We start from the raw sequence: 19767 nt of genomic DNA, 5'->3' as shown, positions 1-19767 counted from the left end.
CAGTTCCTAAATGCATTCAAAGCTCCACAAACCATCAGTACAGGAGTGATGACTGTTTTCCACAATGCTACCTGTGGTTCTCTGTTGTCCTCCTGCATCAGAGTTGTTCTGTCTCCTCATCCTCCCTTTTCAAAAAAGCAGTAGTAATTTTCTGAATGCTGTAATGAGTCTTGGATATTCTAATACAAAATTCACAAGCAGTTACTGTTCATAGTTTTCGTGCTGATCTGTACTCACATTTGACAGAAATGACAGTAGCAAAGGTATCCACATAAATATGTTGGTAAGGCCTAACCTTAACCTTACTTTGATGAGCCTGAAAGTATATCATAGTCCAGCACTACCATTTCATGGAAGGCTATAACTAATAGCTGAGATATGATAGCTTCTTAAACAGACTCTCAAGGTGAGGCTTTATCTGAGACTTTATTCTCCCCACTGAAAAGTGAAATAATCCATTTAAAACCAGTAAGAGGTCAAGCAAACCTCTTTGATTTGCTCTCAGAAATGTAGGGTTGCTGGTAAAAATAGCTAAAGAGATCCGCTTTACCAATAGTCTGAATGTTCCTGGTGTATGTCAAAGAAAATAGTCTTTAATGTGTTTTCTAAGTGTTGCAAACAGCGGACACAGCAAAAATAGTCTAAGTAGCTCTCAGCTCTTTAGGATACTTGTAGGTGCAGCTGCAAGCTGTTAAGCAGCTTGGCTAAAACTGTAGGAAAGGAACAGCCTCTCTAATAACATTTTGGTTACAAATTTCTGGACTAGAAGGTGATTTTGTTCTTTCTACATCCATATGGCTTGAGTATCAAGATTTATTTTAAGAAGTCCTTAAACCGTAGCCCACAAGGAAGATACCCTCTCCCTGGACCTTTTCTGCATGAATACTTGGGCAGCTGTGGGCTCAGTGCTGTAATGATAGTGCTATAATGATAGTGTGCAATGTTTGCTGCAAAACCTGAAAGATCAGCTGCAGATTTTTCCTCAATATATGAATTGAGCTATGGATCTAGTGTGAGTTCAGGGTCCAAAGTCTGGAAATAAAGTAGTGGACTTATTGATACTAGAGGGGTTTTTTTGTTTGTTTTTGTTTTTGTTTTTTTTTTTTTTTTAAATTTGTATTTTTTTCTTTTTCCCTATTCAAGCCCTTCTGAAGATTGCTCAAAACACTTTAATATAGAAAACCAAACATATACAAAATCCTTATAATGAAACCAAAAACATATTACAAACTTGGAATACATCATGGGGTTAGTCAATGCTTGCATGCCTTTTGTGAACATTGCTTTGAGGGAAAGTCATGGCAATGTTATGACTTTGAGCTGGAATTATGGGAAGCAGAATGCCTGGCTGTGTTTCACATTGCATGCTCTGAGTTCATTTCAACCTGAGAATTATACAAAATTGGGAGCATGAAAATTCATATGGATCAATAATGGGAAATGCACTAAGGAACTGTTTCCATGATTCCTCAGAGCTTCAGGGCTAGCATTTGGTGTTGTTTAGTGCACGGAAGCTGTTTGTGATTTTCATGACAGAGTCCTTCAAGAAAAGACTACTTTGATGAATTGCAGCAGATCACTTTAAGATAACTTCTTTATGTTTATTTTCTTCCTACTAACAAAAGACAGAAAGAGAAGGCTTAGCATAAACATTGGCCTGAGCATGTATAGCTGACTTCCAGGCAGTTTAAGATGTAGATATATGTTTTTGGAGTTGAATTGCAAACTGGATTTTGAAGTCCTTTTGGAAAGCCCCAGAAATGTAAGGTTAAAAGGAAGCCTGTAGTATATTGCCATTTTCAGTACCAGTCACAAAGAAATTAAAATGTTATTGATACATTCAAGGGGGTGGGAGGAAACAAATAAACAACAACAACAAAAAAAGAAAACAAGAAGCACAAGCAAATGGAAACAAACAAACAAAACACCACTAAGTAGTTCTAGATCTATGCAACTTGACATGACCAGAGTAGTGTAGATTTTGTGAGGGCTAAAGAACAAGAAGTGTAACACAGAAAACTGATATTCTGTGAAGAAATAACAGAAGACCAGGAATAATTTGAGTTTTTGATAAGAAAGGTTTAGCATCAACTTTTTCAAAGACATAAAATGTGTAGGAGGAATTAAAAAAAACACATCAATTAAAATAAATGAAGCTGAAATATTGGTTTAATTTTTATGTAAAAAAGGGTAATCCGTCAATTCAAAAACTGCCCTTTTTATTTGTAGCTACATGCTTTGATACATGTTGATACAGTATTGATACAATACTACTCTAGTATTTAGAGTAGCACAGGACTGAATAAATGTGAAATTTGGAGCATTGACCATATAATTTTAAAGTTCAGTCTATATCTGGCCTCAGTACTTCCAGAATCCAGTGAAATCTACACCGTTTAAAAGTGATAGAGGCTCTGACTTCTTGTTGAATTAAAATATATTAGCAGAGCTGTACACTGACAGTAATAGCACTAATAACACTTTAACTAATAACACTTTAACACTAATATTAGCAGAAATTGGACACTAGTTAACAGAATTGTATACTACTCACAGGAGAACTCTTTCTGGGAAGAATGACAGTGTATAAGCATGTATAAGTAACTCCTTCAACCTTTTTTACTCACTTGGAGATCCACTTGCTAGTGTAATGTAGAGGAAAGAAAAAGGAAGGAATAACAGGAAAGAATAAGGGTTGGTTATCCCTTCAAGATGGTCAAGTAGAAGGAAGAACGGAAGCCCAAATACTACCAGTACCTTTGATTTCACAGCAGAGACAAAGCAGTTTCTGATGGCAACAAGTTCTAGCTGCCTAAAGCAGAAATATAAAAAAGAAACATTATGCAGAGGTACTGTATTGCAAATTGTGAGGAATTTATCTTAATGCAGATAGTTAAAGCTGCTTGGGCACTGGGTAAGGGGGTTGGGGGTGGGATGGAAACTGCTAAGTCAAGTCAGTACTACTCTAGCCTATTGGAGGGCATCTTCATTAAGAGAATGACAGTGTTGTACAGGTACTAGTGTTTTGATAGGAATAAATATTCTGTTGATGATGAAGATTTAAGAGAAGTTTCTGTTACTTATCTAGGTCTTTACTCAAAATCTGTAGCAACCAAAGAAGGACTCATATCTTTCAATGATCTGATGTAGTGGTGTGTTGTGCATGGAAGTCAGACAAGAGGAATAGGTAATGTATTCCTTCAGCTTACTTCCCATCAGTGTGGAGCAAAGCATCACCCATTATACAGATTGAATGAAAGAATTTAGGGGATGGAAACAGCTGCAAATCTGCGTCCTAACATATTATATATAGAGAGAAATTCATATAGGCATAGTTAACAATACCTCTCCCTGTCATCAATAAAAATGAAGGAGTCTTTACTCTTTACTAAGCATGTTTATAATAAAAGGAGGTTTTCCTCATGCAGGAACACATTTAAATATTTGATTATTGTACCCATTCTTTAGTTTACACACTTGGAAAGGCAGTAAATTCTGGAGGGAATATCTTGAAACAAATTCATCACAGGTTCCTTATAAAAGAAGTATATCGAATACTGAGATGAGCAGAAGCATTGTGGAAAAGTTTGATTTTTGCCCTTTCAAAAACAAACAAATAAACAAAAAACAACACACAAAGCCAACCAATGAAACAAAACTGGTCAATGTTCTAGGAGCTATAATACTGAAATCAGAATGCGCATGCATTCTAATTGAATTGGTGAATTAATACGCAGGGAATCTGGAGATAATATTAGAAGAAATTACTTGTGCACATTCATGGTTCTAATTAAATATCCCAAGAAACTGAGAGTCTTTGGCTTAAAGTCATTCTCAGCTTTCCAATCCAAATAATAATAACAAAAAAATATCTTTTATTTTTGTATTAAATCTGTTTTAAATATCACCTAACAGCTGTACTGACCACTTCATCAACAAGCATGCTTGAGTTCAGATAAAGTTTGTTATCTCTGCTGAAGTGGCCACCCTGTTAGATAGCAGCAGACCTGCATGTTTGCATTACTCACAAAACATCTTCAGCAAATAATCTCTCTTTCTCTTCTTGTTGTTGTTTTATTTTGAGCAAAAAATTATCTTTCCAGTGAAACAGCATCCCTCAAACTAACCATATTTGTACTGTGATGGCCCATACGCAGCACATGTGTGGATGCTAGGAATCTTGTTACACTCCTAAAGCAACAACAGGATGAGACTCAACTACCTGTCTTGCACTACACCTTTTACTTGACTGTTAACAACACTTAGATTGGAGAATTCTTGCAAGAGTGTCAGTCAAAACCAGATAATAAGTGATTCATTCTGAGCAAGTTGGTTACCATGTTCATCAGATTTATTCTGTCTCAGTTCTGCTCATATAAGAGGAATTTCTAGACACTGCAAAAGGCAAGGTAATTTTTCAGGACATGAAGGAAAAGGGAGTGTAGTTGTCTGATTAAAAAGCCAGTGTAATGGAGAAATTCTTTGACCAGTATGAATTCTGGTCTGATCTCCTCCAGGCTCTGTTTCAGCACACAGATTATAAAGGTTCCAGCTTGCCATAAATGAGAAAGCCCTGTGTCTTTCACAGTACTGACTGATTTGTAATCTTTATAGGAAATAACTTTCAGTAAAATTCATAATTTGAATCATATTTCCTATATTTTATCTCATGTTTCAACTTTTAAAAGGAAAGCTACAAAACAAAACAAAACAAAAAAGCCTCAGACCAGTCAACCAAGCAAACAAACAAGAAAAAAAAAACAAGAGAACAAACAAGAAAACCCCAACCAAGAAGTCAAAGGCAAGCATGCCAATAAATAAAACTAGAGAAGTAAAGAACAAGAGAAAATGATCTCCACTCAGACCATTAACTACTGACCAAAGTGGTATACTATAGCACTCCTTTCCTATATGTCTTTTCTTCAGGGCATGGATGAGGAGGAATGGGATCTATAATCTCCATTCTCCATTATTTTTACTACTACTTTAGATCAGCGAATTATTTTTTTTTCCCCTCAGTATGAGAATTCAGCATACAACTGGTTGACTTCCTTCTCAAGTACATTAGTTCATGATTACTCTGATATGTTTTTTTTTTTTTCAGAAGTGGTCCCTCAGAGCAGATTTCAGTAGAACAGGTAAGACTGAACTATTTTACAGAGAGGAAATTTACTTTTCAAGCTGATATTCTACCAAAACCAACAGTAAATTCCATAGAGAAGCTTAGTGCCACAGTACTCATCAAATCATCTGTCATGTCTGAAGAGATCTGAAAGGACAGAAATCTTAGGCGTTTCAGGGTTACAAAGGGTTGGCAGAATTCAAGTGAAACGTAGACAGAGGGGCCAAATGTTTTTCAGACACGTCAGCACATAAGTGATGAACAGTTAATCCTTCAGTAAAGGGTTAACCTGCTGCCCTGTTTCTAACCATGAGAAATGTTCCTGTGGGGAGTTCCCTCACTTGTCATTTGTACTGTCAACCTGTTCTAATGAGTTTGCTTCAAAGCCAAAGCTAGTGTACACACTGAAGCACAGCTACATTTCTTTCTGCTGCAGATATTTTATTCTCAAATCATTCTTCCCTTATCACCTCTCTTTCTTGAATACTTTCCCAGAGCCTGAAGGCTAGTGGGAAAATTCTGCACTGGGAAAATTACTAATGGGTGAAACTGGGGGAAAAAGTCAGGTTTGAACCAAAATTAAAGGCCCATCATAGTTAAATGCTATGGGTTTAGACACTTAATAGTGTCTGTTTGGCAATGTTGTAATTTTTCATCAAATTATAATGCAATTGAGATGGTTGTGTACCATGCTTTAGCTTCAGATGAAAGTGTCTTAACCATCCAGAAAGCAGTGATTAAGCTACTCGTCGGCGAGGTGGAAAACTGAGAAGGGAGTTATAGAGCACACCTTCTGAATGGTTTGACAGACTCTTGAACAAATTGTTTGTCCACACTGTAAGTCTGCTTCTCCCCTAACACTGAGTGAAAAAAAGCACTTAGTTGTTTGTCTTTACTTGGCTGGTAATAAATTTAAAATTAATAGATGAAAAATAGTAAAAAGAATTCCCCAATTCTTCAGCAAATCACTGATGTGCTGCAAACAACCTAGATCTAGCTTGAGTCACCAAAACAATGACAAAGTAAAAAGATATCAAACAGCTCTGTTTGGGAGAGTACAGCTTTCATTTTTCCTTTGATATACTCAAACGATTGTCCCAAATGTTGGAAGAGGTATTTCTATGAGAGCTTACATCACAAACTTCAGAGCAGGCACTGCAGCATGTTGGCCTATATTGTAATTGGGCATCATCATCTGAGAAGGGAGTGTGGTCACAATTGTGTGTGCTGCACTGAAAATGCATGCAAATAAAATCAGATCCATATACAAATGACCAACCTTCTCAAGTACATTAGTGTTCTGCCTTTAACCTGAAAGGCATGATGTATACTTGGCTTACAGATATTCCTTGGCAATGTATTCTCACAATCTGGCTAAATTTGCTCTCTCATCTTTCAAGTGGGAGATAATTAAGTCCTAAGAATCTTTCTGTACAACCAGTTTTCTTTGACATTACCAAAGTCCTCTGTCATATGGAGACCTTAATGATCCCCACATCAGTTATTTTGTTGTTGTTATTTTTTTATTATTTTTTTTTTTTCCATATGAGATGCTGTTTCTTAAGTCCATTAATTTTCAGCCAAAATTCTGCTGATCTCCTTTCTGCTCTGTGCCAATTGTCTGTTCAGATCATAACCTCTAGCTGAGAGACTGAAGCATTTCAGGGATAGGTAGAGTACCTTTTTCATGAGTATCATTTGTAAATTGCTCTGAGATGGCAGATACCATATAAATGGTTTGTATAATTTAATGAATGAATAAATAAATAAATTGTTTGATGCATCCATCATTATGCACGTTCTTTTTGGATAAGGTAGCTATAGAGCCCCTGAGTGTCTTCACTGGAAGAATACAGTTAAGGCTGTGTGTGCATGTGTATGTGCTGGTCTTCCTACAGAAACATAAAAGACTGAGGCTGCTTATGGTAAGATGTGCAACAAATAAAGCATTTATTTCCAGAGAGTTTACTTCCCCAGCCAAAATTTGGGGGGGGGGGGGGGGAGGGGGGGGGGGAACAAAGACAGAGGGAAGATTTCAATTTAGGAAGCGATTGATCACAGTTTACCTGTTTTTATCTCCTCCCAAAAACTGTCTATACAATTCAGCTGTTGCTGAATGGGGTCTGTTATGAATCCAGACTTGGCTAGTAAAATCTCTGCAATAAAAACATGTCTTTGATGTCTAGCCCAGTACATAAAAACCAAAAGTATGCTGTTACCAAGGTGAATGGGTGAATGGTTTGGGTTAACATCTGAACAGTTACAAATGTCACAAGCTTGAAGAGATTTAAAAAAAAAAAAAAAAAAAAAAAAGAAACAGTTGAAATATCCACTGAAGCCAGATTTCTGGTTTAAATTTAAAAGAAATGAAAATATCTAATATATTTTATGAAGTTGTCAGGCATGAAATTGCATCTTTGAGAGTCTGAAAAACATTGAAAATTTAGTATGTGTATTTAGGTAATGACATACAAATAAAAGAGATACCAAATAATTCATGATGCATTATCCTAAATAGCTATGCAGTGGAGCTGATATAAGTCTGAAGATAACAGGTGGCATGATGATGATGCTGTCCTTTCTTCTGATAAATATATATTAAGTATAATTATGTTATATATAACATTATATATAACATATATATAACATATATATTATATATAACATATATTATGTATAATTTGACAGTCATTCTCCTCAACTGATGTGTGCATGATACCAAACAAGATAGTCACAGGATGTAAGGATGTAATCTACTGAAAAGCAGAAAAATGTTTTAGTTGTTGTTTAGTGGGAGAAACACCTAGCTTTTCCTATAAGAAGCTTCAAAGAGCCAAAAAAACCTTAGTTATTTGGTTGCACAGAGCCATCTCCTGTGTCCTCTGGAAGCTCAGTGTTTGTTCTGTGTTCTGTCTGTATGCTTCATTCCCTAGAAAAAGAGGGCATGAGAATGAGAGGAAAGATGGACCCTGTATGTTTGTCCCCCCTCCTCCCCCCAAAATAATAATAAATAAATAAAAATTAAGCGCTAAGAATTGTTCCATGCTGTGGTTGTTATTTTCACTTAGTGGTGGAGAATTAAAGCATACACTCCTCTAAGTTACAGCTGTAAGTTTCCAGCTGTACTCCCAGGGACTATTACAATTGCATGGCATACATTAATACATACACTTCATATTCTCCTGCATGAGTATCTTTTCTTTCCTAATTTTCAGGATCAGTAGGGTTTTCTGATAAGTTTCTTTTCCTTGAAACTCTGCAAGAGATACTAATGGAGCATCGTGCACTCTTTGCCTCATGGTGTTAGTTCTTTTCTTGCCAGTACCTGAAATTTTCATGAAATGTTAGTGAAAATGGCAAGAATTTTTGTGTGAGTTGTTTGATCAGTTGGATAACATTATTTCCATCTAGAAAGAAAAAATCATTAGGAATATCATATTGTGTTAGTGGGAACAAAATCAGAAATCTCAGACTCCTATTCCAAGGATTTCATTTTATTGGCTTTGTGCATTCCTGAAAATTAGTCTATATCCCTGTAACTTGAAGTTAAAAGAAGGCTATACAAAGACAGAAAAGATGACAGAAATAGACTGTTTAGGAGCAGGAATGTGAGTCAGAATTTGACAAGAACAAGACAGGGAAGTGAAAGTTTTGTGGATTTAGGGAAATTAAAACATAAGCAAGTTTTCTACTTTATGGTTCTTTGTCCCCCTCTGGTGACAGAAAAGCTGCAGGTATTTCTGAAGCTAAGGCATTTGGACTGAAAAGGAAGGTTTGTTGTTGTTGCTTTTATTGTTATTATGCCTGTTATGGTTTATATCCAGTCAGTTGCAGCTAATCTTGGACTATTTTTTCTTCACTGCTAAAAAGCCATAAAGGAGTCTCCTATTTCATGAACAATACCTGATAAACCTAGTAACAATACTTCTGTCTATATGTGAATTGTCCTCCATGCCTAATGCATCTCAAAGCAGGTAGACACAGCCAGAATCCTTTTTCTGTGGCTACATCATTTGCTCCAAATAGCTTTTTTTATTTTCAAATGCAGGGCATTAATAGTAATGGCAGTGAATATTGATATTTCGTAGTCATTAAGGGTATTTTTTCAAGCACATTTGTGTCTGCATTGGAGCTGTGTGTTTCTGGGGAGCAGAGTGGCATGTCACTTCATGACTACTCATGTTTCCATTCAAAAGGGGGATTACAGGGCTTGGAACTTTTACATGGTCTAACTATTCTGTCTCTTGCTAAAAATGCAGTTATTTTTAGCTACTTATTAAAAGCTCAGCATAGAAAATGGATATGTGTATTCAAGAGAGTACAGACCTGCCCATTAGTCTGAGTAGAGACTAGTAAGGGGACTAGTAAGGGAAGACTGCAATAAATTATGGGGCTGAACTCACCAAAGCTGTGCCTAACATCTACGTATCTGTACACTATTGGTTACTGCAATACATTTAGTCACCCACCTGTCCTAAAAATCTACAGGAAACAAAGTGTTCCACATTAACATTGCTGAAAAGAAGCACAGTAAGTGGGTAGGTGTCTAAATAGATGGGAAGAAAAGGTGGGGGTAAGTATGAGGCTGAAAGTCTCCCTTCCACTCTCTATGAAAAACAAGTGCCAATATTTGCTCAGAGTTCACAGCTGTGCTCTTTCTCCTAGTGTAAAACTGGAAATCTGTACAAACCTTTTCAGGGAAGAGGAGGTAAAGGTAGTATCACTCTTTTTTCCCCAGTTTCACCACCTACCCAGAGCCTTTACTTGTGTTTGAGAAAGAGAAGATCCTGTTCCTTCCTCTGTTTGGTTTGAAACCAGATCTTTTACTTTCTCAATTGTTGGGTGCTGCTGTATGTTGAGTGGCCCACCCTCATTCAGATGTCAGAAGTTGTTCCACTTTTCTGTAAAATGTATAAATATTCAGTTAGCTATATAAGAGCAAGTTATTAATGTGGTATCCCAGCAGTTAGAAAACTTGTCTGAGATGTCTGACAGCAATGTTCAAGTCCTTGTGCTAAAAGACTTGTATATACAAACTAGAACAAGTTCCAGATGAGGAAGACAGAATCCTACAGTTGGATTATATTGCTGGGAGATGTGAAGCTTAAATTTCCTTCTGTACAAAAAGATTTGATATTCCAACAACTCATCTGAGTGTTCTTACAGATAGTGTGTAGGAGGGCATTGGCTCTTAAACATGTCTGACAAAAATGCAGGTATGCCCAGCTTCATCTTCCATGTAAGTTCCTGGTCAGGGTAACCAAAGAGGACTGTAGATGTGAATCTCTTTTGGCAGTCTGCGGATCAATTGTTATTTAATTTCCAGGAATATCTCTCAGATGGTCAATTTGTGACTGGTCAGGAAGGGTTAAATCTTCAGGAATGCTGGAATGATATATCTTTGCACACTCTTTGTGACAGCTTTGCCTTTTATTTATGGCAATTGGGAAGAAATGGTATTCTGTCAGGTCACCTGTGAAACACCTGGCTTCAGTTTTGGTAAAGTAGTGCTTCAGAAGAATTATAATTTATTTGACATTGTTTGGTACAGGTCAGAAAACATTTGGCTGTCAATTTGCCATGAAGATTTATGGATATGCATGGACAGAAAGAATTGAACAAATTGCAGAGAAATAGTTGGGAACAATGGTCTTTTTTCCTTTGATAAATTTATAAGAATTTCATTTTTATTCAACTTAGCTTTCAGTGACAGATGCAAAACACATCTGTTTTTGACGACACAACACAGAGTAACATGAGCAGTGAGGAAAACAAGACAGAGATTGCTCTTTATCTTGGGCTGGACATACACAAGAGCAGAGGTTCATGGCTACATAGAGGGACTGAAGCACATACAGGTGTTTTGCTCCCTCTGCAGGTAGGAATACTCTGAACCATGTACTTGTACCAACAACTAGCAATCATGAAACATGAGACTTGAAGGATGGGGAAGATTTTAGCCTAAAACCTAGAGGATGGTTCTAATAAATTAGAAGTTCTTCAGCATTTTCAGCACCTGGACAGACTGAATTTTAAGCAAAGCCTAGGCTAACTGGTTGCTTATAAGAGGTTATTTTGGAGTTTGCTTCTTCAATAACATCTGAAAGTAACCAGACTTCAGTAGCTGGGGCAAAATTGTCCTGACATCATATTGGTTTGTGTCATCTCAAGCTCTTGGCTTGTTCTGAGGCTCAAAGACAAAAAGGAGGGTCTAATGACCCAAAGGGAATGTGATGCTTGACAGGGGCTGTTTATCTCATTTCTTCAATCTTGTTGACAAGTTTGGCTCATAAAAACAAATACAAAATTACTCGGGTTTATTTGAACACTAGTTTGAAATATATTCTGTCCAGTTTACAGCAGCAGAAAGCAATACATGTACAATTTCAGAGATCTGCCTCAAATTTGATGAAAGGAAACTTGGGATCTGAAAACAGGTTGTGGTGCAAGGCTACTGGAATTGCTAGTTTACTCAGTGGATAAATCTTAGTGACACTTTCATTTAAAGTTTTTGCTTGATTTTATTCAGGTGTAAAGCAGTGGGCATAAGGCGCTATCCTTGTTCATTGCAAAAGCATCTACCAAACAGCTCCTACAAAGACAAACTGGAGAAAGTCAGGAAAAAAGTATGAAGAGTCCAATAAAAATAGGATTCATAAAATCAGAAACCCCAGCAATAAGCATATTGAATTGAATAGGTCAGGATGATTTTCTTAGCACTTGTAACTTCAGAGAAGTAGCTGTAGAGGTTCAGAAAGGTAAAACACAGCTTTGTGTTTTCCAATATAAACTCACAGGGATTGATAAAGGGCAGTTCTAGGCAAAGCAGAAGTGACACTGAGAATATTTCATGGAGGCCAAACCCTCAACTCTATTATCTGCAAGGGGAGGCATAAGACTTCCTAAACACCCTGTCTAGAAATAACTGTAGCTGGAAACATAAGCTGATGAACAGGTTTTTTGCATTAAACCTTAAGCTATTTGAAAGAGGGTGGTATGGGAGTTAAGACTAGAAAAATTCCCCTAAGGGAAAATACTGATGGAAGTAAAGACAATGCTACAATTATTTGAAATAAGAGGAAAGTACGCAGAATTCAGAAGTGGAATTCTTTTCTGAAAGGAATCTGCTCTGGGCAGGGATTGATGGAAAGGACCATAGCTGGAAGGGAAGAGGTGGCAGTGGGGTGAGCAGGGGTGAAAGAAGAGGGAAGCATCTGGACATCTGGGCAGCCTAGTAAGAAATGGTTCCAGAAGGCACTATTTTCTCTGATTTTAACTCATCCATATTGCAAGAGATTTGTATGCTGTCCGCTAGTATACTAGTCATCACCTGTTTCTAGGCATTAAGAAAATAATCTTATTTATTTTGTATTTTTAAGATCTTGCATGCACCCTTCCAAGGAGCAGAATGAGCTAGGTGACTGTTAATTCTTCTTGTGGCCTGTCATTGTAGGATCATGGGCCAATTTGAGTTGGAAAGGACCTCACAATTTCTCTAGTCCAAACCCTTGCTTAAAACACAGTCAGCTCTGAGGTTAGAGTATGTTGTTTAGGGTTTTCCCAGTTGGGTTTCCTGTTGCAAGTCAGGTCTTGAAGACCTCCAAGGATGGAGACTGTACAACCTCTTTGGGTAACCTCCTCCACTTTTTGACCATCCACATGGCATGGAAGTTTTCCCTTATATCCAATATGAGTTTCTCCTTTCAGCATGTGTGCTGTCTCTTGTCCTTCCATATGTCCTTCCAATGGTGGCTCCATATTACCATGATGACCACTTCATAGGTTCCAGGAGCCTGCAGTTAGGTGTTCCCAAGACACCACGCAAAGAAAAGGTAATACCTGCAATACCCTAGTTTCAGTATATTGCAGTTCCAAAAGACTGAAAGGTACTACAATTTATAGTATATCTTTGCTTTACCATTCTTCAGCATAGCAAGAACCTACTACGTGTAAGGAAAACACTGCAAAACAGTCAGAGATTTGATCTTGTTAAACTTTCAAAAATATGGTTGCTCCTCCAGTATTTCATGGTAATGAAATGAAAATACCACAAGAGTGAGTTATTTCTTAATTTTTTGCTACTTCCTTAATTTTCCCCTTGATGTCTCAGCGTTCAGTCAAAACCTGCTCTACAGAAGGGGAATATAGAATTAAATGAATTTCTGGAATTTTTTTTTAAGTCTTTCTGTATATTTCTGAGGCTTTTATTACTATTCTAATATAATATATTATAAGGAGACTGTAGGCTCTCCCTGGAGAAGAGAAGGCTCCAGGGACACCTTATAGCAGCCTTCCAGTACATAAAACGGGCCTACAAGAAAGCTGGAGAGGGACTCTATCAGGGAGTATAGTGATAGTCACTACATTGCCACAAAGAGTAGTGGTTTTAAACTAAAAGATGGGTAGACTTAGATTAGATATAAGGAAGAAATTCTTTACTCAGAGAATGGTGAAGCACTGGAACAGGTTTCCCAGAGAAGCTATGGATGTCCCATCCCTGTGGGGAAGCATTTAAGACCAGGTTAGATTGGACTTTGAACAACCTAGTGTAGTGGAAGGTATTCTTGTCCATGGCAAGATGGTTGGAAAATGATGATTCTTAAGGTCTCTTCCAACCCAAACCATTCTGTGATTCCATGATTATTATTACTTAATAATAATAGTAGCTAATATTGTCCATCATGAATGATCCAAAGAAGTACATGAAACAAAATCAGAACTAGTTTAATCAATTATTTTTACAAGAAAATCAGAGAGAAACTACATCTTTATTTCTAGACTTTTAGCACCTACAGAAACTTCCTAAGCTGCTAGTTAAGTTTATCAGTGCTAGTTAAGTTTATCAGTGCTATTCTTTTAAAGCAAAAGCTGAAAAATGTTAATCATTTAATCATATAATTTACCATAAATTCTGTATTGAAAAAGATAAAATATCAAGCCTCAGGACATGGGAAGGTGTATAATAGTCTTTACATTAGGTTTAATTGAGATCTTGTTAAGAAAAAAAAAAAAAAAGCTGAAGAAATTGTCTTGCATAATGACCTTTATCCAGAACTTCATGGACTGATAAGCTTTAAATAAATTACCTCAAAGGCAAAAATAGAAACTGAAGGCTGGGATTTGCAAAGGACTCCCTGGAGAAGAATAATCTGAAAGTTTACAAACATTAAGGCAAAGCTTCTATCTTACATAAATGTGAAGAATACTACAGCTGAAGCCAGTATAAATTACAAGATGAAAGAGGCTGTGTTCCAGGTCTCATCAGACTTTCAGAACACTTTAAATAATAATAATAATAACAAAAAAGCTCTTTTTAACAAAGGCATTTTTGCTTCTGACACTTTTTTTTATTATTATTATTTATTTATTTATTTTAATTTCCTGCATCCCATCTGTGAGACAAGGACAGAATCTAAGGCAAGGACAGAATATGGTCAGGACCTGTGAAGTTATTCATTGCCATGTAACCTATTTCACTGATGAATTTGAATGAAATTTGCTGGCAAGCAAACTGGAAAAAAATATGTCCTAAGCTGATAAATACATAAAATGAATGACCTCTCTCTGGCTTCAGAGATTAATTGACTATTTCCAACCATTTTTATGAAAGCAAAGAGGAAAAAATGATTTTTACCATAAAACAAAACAGGAAAAAATCTCTGGTGTTGAAGAAAAACAATGTCAGCTTGTCTAAAGATCAGATTTTGGGGGGTTACTTTTTATTCTCTTATTATACTGACACATAAGACAGGATACAGGCAAACACTGTCAAGATCATACTTGTGTTTAAATATTTGTAAGGTCATTAGACATTTAAAGTTCAAGGGAGTTCACTGAACAAAAGAGATTCAAGCAATAATATGACAGATCTCCATCCTTACAACAGAGTTTATATCAGTGGCTGTAGAAATATTTTAAAGATTAGTAAAGAAGCATTTAGTTACATCCTCTTCTGATTCTTTTCTAAGTCCAGGTCGATTAAGCAAAATGCTACAGTTGCAATTAATCTTTTGTTAAATCTATAGCAACGTGAAAAAAATATATGCTGCATATCAACGAATACTTTATTCATTTGCTAAATCAGCATTTTATATACATGTATAGTTGCACAAGCTCCCATTCAAGCTACACATATATATCACCTTTAACGCATGGTTCTGTTACAGCTGAAAGGAAAAAATATATTTGAGACACACTAATGTTTAATCTGCTGCCCTTTATGAAATGAGCCTCTGCTAATGTGATAAGCTACTATATTTGATTTAAATGCTATTTGGTTATTTATTTATTTGTTGTAATAATTACTTGAATATGCTTGATTGATATTTTACTGAGTAAAGAGATATAAAATTAAAAGGTTAACTCCCAGAACAAGAGTAACAATTTATCAATGTGAATAGTGCTTATAAGATACGAGAGTTTTTCCTTCTGTTGTTGTTTGTTTGATTGTTTTGTTTTTGTTGTTGTTTGTTTGTTTGTTTGTTTGTTTTAATTCTGTCTGAAATAATCCTAGCACTCTCTGATGCAATTTTGGTTGAGGTAATGGGGTTGTCAAAAGCAACTGTAATGCTTAAAATTAAATTGATTTTTGGAATAACCACATAAACCTTGTGAAGGAAATTCCAAAGGAGTTTTCAGCTGATTGCAATGGCTCATGTTGTAGTCAATAGTCCAGACCACAAATATAATGCCTGTGTGTCTGTAGAACTCAAACATGAGTAAGATTATAAAAAAAAAAAAAAAAAAAAAAAATAGAAATCCTAGCAGAAGAGTTTAAGGATATTTTGTCCCCCCCATCAGGAATAAATGGGAAGCACATGTATGTATTAACCTAAACTTCATCTTTGGCTGTGCTGCCATAATACACCTAACATCTCCCTGAAGTCAGTCCAGGACTCTCTGGAACTTCTGCCCTGGTACCACTCAGTTATACAGGGCAGGTAAAACAAGCCTAGTTGAGGTGATCATGGTGGAGACACCAGGTCATGTGCAATCCTCTCTGTTTCTCCTACTCTGGTTCAACAAAATTGTCCTATACAGCTGACCTACATGAGTGTGCAAGGCCATATTCTAGACACACACTGGATTTGCTGTTGAAATTTGGAAGAGCACTACTTTGTCCTTGTGTGGTACTTGCAATGCATACACTGCTGCTCTCCCTCTGGAGTGGGACATTCAGAAGCTCTACAGTGCAACGACAAACTCTGTCCAGAAACCCTGAACAGATAGTTGAATACCACTGAATTAATTGTGCCAAGAGAATCTGTACTAAAAAAGGAAAAACGAACAAGTAGTCTTACTCCTGCTTTCAAGTCACTATTTCAATTCACAGGCAACCCTTAATGGTGGATGCAGTCTTTGCCTTCAACTCCCTCATCTCATTAGTGAACCATTCTGTGCACCTTCTCATTATTATACCAATGCTTATTATTCCAATATGGGAGAAAAAAATAACAGAAAAAACAAAACAAAACAAAACAACAAAAACACACACATGCTTTAGAGAAGGAAAAGAGAGAAGACAGTAGGGAAAGATTACAAATGTATTTTCTTAGCTTTTTGCACTTAGTCAAAAAGATTCATAATTGAGCAATGTAGCTGTAGAATAATTAAAAGGCCATTCTTCTGGAATGTCTTCAGAAGCCCCTGTTTCTGGTATCCTGCAAAAATAAAAATCAGCATGCAAAGTTGCAGAAGACTCTATTTTTATTTTCACTGCAGTGATTTCCCCCCACCACCACCATCCCAACTCACATTTCTTCTTTATGCACAAAACTGGAACAAATGAAGCACAGATCAAAATACTTCAGCTAAGAGAGAAATCATTAAAAGGATCATTGTTTTAACAACGATTACTCTCTTTCCTTCCATATTTACCTTGATTTTTCTCCAGAAGTGAGATGTCCCCAGACAAAACATAACCTAAAAAAATAAAAAAGGCTCATATCCCATGCTGCCCATATACAATAATGCTTTTACTATTTATCTACCATTAAAAAAAAAAAAAAAAAAAAAAAAAAAAAAAAGTGAATTATTTTATTGTATATTTATGTTTTAAACAGATTTCCTAGTCTCCTCAAATATCTCTTTTCTAGTTTTATCTCCTGTATGCACAGGTCACCTCACAGAAACAGCCTGTGGTCTGGCCATTTTTCAGGTCTGACCTTTTATCACAAAACCAGATTTGAGGAGTTAAATAGTCTCTTAGATTTCCAGTTTAGGTGTCTGAATAAAACCTATAAAATTAGTTTCTCAGGGTCTGAAAACTTCTTTTGGTTGAGGTAACTGGCTGAGTTTGCGTTGTCTCACATTTCCCTTGAAATTCTACAGCCTAACAGCTGAATTTTAAGGAAAGGTGTTTTGATTTTCTTTACTTTTATTTGTTTACTGCAGTTTGTAAAGAGTTTGTTTTTATTCAAAGTCAGAAATCTAAAGCAGGCTACTGAAAAATAAATGCAGATTTTTTTTTTTTTTTGTACTCAGATCAGCTTTGACTTTGACCTACTTCTGATACATTATTAGAAGAATGTGGGTGCACATTCATAGCATTTAAAGAGCTGGAAATTATGATATGCTTCCAGTTTATGTCCTCCATTTATGATGTTTCATTAATGTTTTTTTTTGTGAAATTCTAGATTCACTAATGATAATGACAAAATTTCCATGGATGTAAATGGATCTAGGGAGTCACTGCTTAGCTTTGTCTTAGAAGCTTATTGATTATTTTTAAGCCCTTCTCTGCACAGAATCATTTCCGTTATCCTGGTTGTGTTATAAAACTCCTTAGTAGAAACACAATGCACACATGTTGCTGTCTGGAAGAATATGTCTTGGCTGTACTTAAACTACCTTCCTTAAAGTCATAGCCAAAGCCAAAGATTTCTTCTGGCAGAATAGTAATGTCCATGACAATAATTTTGCCAGCATAAGCAGCATAAGAGCATCAGTTTGAGGAGGATGCATCTTTTTTCATAAAGAAAAAAAAAAAAGCAGCACACAATATAGGCAATTTCAAGGCAACTTCATAGGCTAGGCATGGACCACTTGAAAGGCTTTTGAAATACCTGCTTTTTAAAACTAACCATTATGGAAAAATGTAATGATTTGTACATAATTAGCACAGAAAAAAACACTTTTAACTTTGATTTGTATTATTGGATCACTCAAATGCTCTTATCATGTTCTAGGACACTTCTTGGTCAGAACTTCCCACTACAGGAACTGCAAAAAACACTTACGATGTATGCAGGAGGCATAAAAATGATTAAACAAGGACTCAGATGAAAGCTAATAAGTGTCTTTCTGACCCTAAAAAGTGTCTCCCAAATATAAAGGACCACTTGAAATCAAGTGCAAAAGGGTGTTTCCTTGAAAGTGCAACAAACAGCAGTAAAAGTTAATATCTTGTTCAATCAGAGGTGGAAGATGATGTCTTGATAGTGAATGACAGATAGGTGGAAGAAAGTCCTGAAGTGTCCTGGAAGTGAAATCAGTTTAGTTTGGTGGGGGAGATGAAGAGCCAATTGAGCACAGAAGGGAGGAGTACCAAGATCAAAACAACAGGCTGGGAAAATGATTGTTAAAGTAGCATTCTGAAAGAGTCTGACCAGGCAAGATTGCATTTGTCAAGGTCAGGGAAAAGGATGTTTAAGATATGAGTGTCTGTGTGACTTGAACTGCCTGTTACAAATCTTGTTGAAAGATAAGATTCCTTGAAAATGTAGTGTGTCGGGAAATGTCTGGTTAGAAGTATAATGGGTTGTGCACATTCATGTGGACATAAACAGAGCATTTCAGCAATCACTCATTCATGACTATAGATTTATATGAAAATGATCAATAATGAGAATAACTAGCTCAAATATATTGCAAAACTGAGTATAATTTAATGAACTTGTCATGGCAGTTGATCTGTTCACCCTAGCAGTAAGGAGCAGTTAAAACGGTTTTCCTTAGCCTGTCACATAAAAAAAAAAATAAAAAAAAAAATCCTACTTTTAGCAAAAGATGTAGTTTTGTAAAAGCATAAAGAATGGGAGCATTTTAAGTCTTGTTTAGCAAAAGTTAAAAAGGCAAAGGGAGAAAAGAGAAGAGAAGAGAAGAGAAGAGAAGAGAGAGAAGAGAAGAGAAGAGAAGAGAAGAGAAGAGAAGAGAAGAGAAGAGAAGAGAAGAGAAGAGAAGAGAAGAGAAGAGAAGAGAAGAGAAGAGAAGAGAAGAGAAGAGAAGAGAAGAGAAGAGAAGAGAAGGGAAGGGAAGGGAAGGGAAGGGAAGGGAAGGGAAGGGAAGGGAAGGGAAGGGAAGGGAAGGGAAGGGAAGGGAAGGGAAGGGAAGGGAAGGGAAGGGAAGGGAAGGGAAGGGAAGGGAAGGGAAGGGAAGGGAAGGGAAGGGAAGGGAAGGGAAGGGAAGGGAAGGGAAGGGAAGGGAAGGGAAGGGAAGGGAAGGGAAGGGAAGGGAAGGGAAGGGAAGGGAAGGGAAGGGAAGGGAAGGGAAAATGGGAAGAAAAAGATAAAAAAGAGAGGAGAGGAGAGGAGAGGAGAGGAGAGGAGAGGAGAGGAGAGGAGAGGAGAGGAGAGGAGAGGAGAGGAGAGGAGAGGAGAGGAGAGGAGAGGAGAGGAGAGGAGAGGAGAGGAGAGGAGAGGAGAGGA

Source organism: Anas platyrhynchos, chromosome 3 (assembly GCF_047663525.1).
Source record: "Anas platyrhynchos isolate ZD024472 breed Pekin duck chromosome 3, IASCAAS_PekinDuck_T2T, whole genome shotgun sequence".
NCBI lineage: Eukaryota > Metazoa > Chordata > Aves > Anseriformes > Anatidae > Anas > Anas platyrhynchos.
Note: the sequence above shows the minus strand (reverse complement) of the source record.